Below are 3,436 nucleotides of genomic sequence, written 5' to 3'. Positions count from 1 at the left end.
CATTAGGATGTGTTGCCTGAAATTCAACTTAGAATACATGTCCCATGACCATGGTATTATTTTACCTTTATTAAGTTTATTACATGGATTATTTACCAGGGTTATTACAGAACCCTCCCCCTTGGGGGAACATTGTATTCGATGTTCAATGACACCTATAACTATCAAAACCATTGGAAACCAAAATGTACTACCCATAGAGCTTTAAAACCCAGCTCATTGCAGTATTTACAATGAACAACATGTTGAAACATGATAATCATACCATTTGTTGGAGCTTTATAACACAATTCATTATGGTATTTACAATAACCACCACATACACTTATGCATATTTTCTTCAACCAACACATAAAAGGATATGATGCATGTACCAGCAACAAGGGAATCCATAACCTCACACCTCCACCCTCAAAAGTAGTACTAGGATTCAACTCCTTCCTAGGAAGTCTAGAATCCACTGCTAGAGTCAAATATGCATCCAATGTCCAGCACTACGATCCCACGCCACTTGTCCTCTTAGTGAACAATTACCGATTCATTTTTCCAAGGCACACTCCCAATGTGCATCTAATTCCATCTAGAAATAATAATGACCAAAAACAAATGTATTCCCAAACCTTCCCTTCTTTGCTACACAGTCCCTCAGGAAATTCAATCATTCCCTTCCATGCAGTCACTCACCTTCCAAGTTCCTCGACATCCCCTGTCCCAGGTGATCCATCCCTTGGCAAAGTTTCCTCACATTGGAAGGTCAAATGCAAGGAATATACCTCCCTCAAAACCATCATATCGACCATAGTTGCTCATGGAAATCAATGGACATTATTGGTACTAGTGTCCCACAACGGTCTTGTTCCTAAAGTTCATTACTAGAATACTACTGCATATTCCTTATGTTGTTGTTGTTAATGCTTGCAGTCAGTTTCAACCAGTTTCAACCACCCAATTAGGGATTTCCATGCTTTCGTGTACCATGAAAATAGATTCCATTAGACTCAAAACAAATTGAAATAAATCCAAATAATACCTCATTAGTAGCTTGCCAACAAGGTACACTTGCAATTTTGTTTACTTCCTGTCACAACAAGACAAACTAACTCTTTGATCAAATCATTTTTTATACACATATCACAACTGGCTAGTTCGAAACAAAACCATCATAGATCAAAATGATGAATCAAATTCAATCATAATAAACTTTAATCATATATCACATGCATAACAAAACTAAAATAAAATATTGATACTTATCCTTTAATCAGTCCCTCGCTTCTACCTTTATCCTTTGTCTTTTTCGTACACACCAGATTGGTTTCCATGCCCAATAAACACCTAGTTCCTTTTTCTTTTCTTCAATCACATAAACATACATAATGTACATCATAACACATACATCCACACAGTGTATGACATCACACAATGCAATTGATATACATCACAACACATACACCTACACCTGGTGTACAACACAACACACTACATACTCTTACACAACGAATACACATGTCACGATGCCACAACTACACAACGCACATACGTAGTACCGCATGTACACAACACAACATGTACGACATGCACACAATACCTCATGTACTGACCAGTACCACATGTATAACATGTGCACAGTACCACCTATACACAACACCAGCTGCACAACATGTACACAAAATCACGTGTACACGACACCAAATGCACACCGCTTACACATTGCCACATGTACACCACATCACCTGTACAATGTGTACACAAAACGACATGCACTACATGTACATAACACCACATCTACACAACACCATATGCATGACATGTACACAACACCACATGTACAACATGTACATAGCACCACATGTACAATCATACACATAACACCATATGTATATAGCACGACATGAATAACATGCACACAACACCATATGTACATAGCATTGCATATACAACATGTACATAGTATCATATGTACACAACACCGCATATCCAACATGCGCACAACACCATATGCACAAAACATTGCATATACAACATGTGCACAGTATGATATGCACACAACACCACATATCCAACATGTAAATAGTACCATCTATACCCAGCACTACATATGAAATAAACACACAACACTATATATACAACAGGCACACAACATCATATATACATAATACTACATATGCTACATGTACACAACACCAGTATACCACACTACCCTTACCAAATGACCTTGCTTCTATTGTCTTATCCATGATTGTCACAACATGCCGCAAAGCACACTGCCTTCATTCCTCTGATGTATCCCTCAGCATAGTCTATCCATAACATAATCATATTATAATCACATAATATCAACTAATAACCACATAATATTGACTTCGTAGATTTTTTAGGATTACTCTTCCCACTTGATTCCTCATAGCCAGAAACCTATTCATGTCATTCACCTGCATAGACAATCATTCCTCCACAAAAATGATTCCTGATGACCCTGTTAGACAACGACATACATAAATCCATATAAACATTAACATAAAACAACAATGATCCATGAAAACCCTATCGGACATGACATACATACATCTATATACTTTATCATAATCATGATCACAACAAAATTACCAGACATCATAAGGTGTACGTTAAGAGAACTCCCTTTATCCATGGACAACATGCACAACATTGAGAACAACAGTTCCCAATGTAGCCAATGCATCGGATGCCCCACACCCATTAACTTTACCTTTCCTATTAGTTTTCTTATGATTTTCCTACCACTATCCATTTACACCAATGGACCCAACCAATCCAACCGAATGTCATAATCTTTCCTTTAGTTTCTCTTATACATACACTGAGATTCACCCAAGTCTTACATTACCTGTTGGGTTTCATTCAGCTCTCCCTGAGCTTCATTAATTTCCTCCTTCCGAACCAATTCCCAAGACCCACAAAACACAAAAGGAAATAAAAGGAAATAAACAAGAAGAAAACCATGAAAAACCAATAACAATACGACACCACAAACAAAGGGTTATGGCCATACACTAGACATAAATGAAATGACAAATCAAGAAAAAAAAATCACAAAATAATAAAAGAACAAACAAGAAACAACACTATGACTGAATCCCCATGGTTCCCAAGCTTCCAATGGAAATATCAACCCGATCCTTCTTCAATATTTCATAGCTGTCCCTTTTCCATGCAATCCTCAGCATCCTACTTCCATAGACACACAACTGCCAAAGTATAAATAAATATAACAATATATGGGTTACCTTACCTTGTTGTATTAACAAGCCGCCTTGTAACTGAACACATCCATGCCATCTTTCAAGGGACTCTAATTCCCTAGACAGTTCCAATCATAACTATAAACCAAATTTTAAACATGTCAAATACATGTTCATGAACCTAGCACATATCCACATGATGACAGAAAAAATCA

Source organism: Pinus tabuliformis, chromosome 2_2 (assembly GCF_031772625.1).
Source record: "Pinus tabuliformis cultivar Carrire ecotype Pingquan chromosome 2_2, CPIR1, whole genome shotgun sequence".
NCBI classification, from domain to species: domain Eukaryota; kingdom Viridiplantae; phylum Streptophyta; class Pinopsida; order Pinales; family Pinaceae; genus Pinus; species Pinus tabuliformis.
This window is presented reverse-complemented; position numbering follows the sequence as displayed.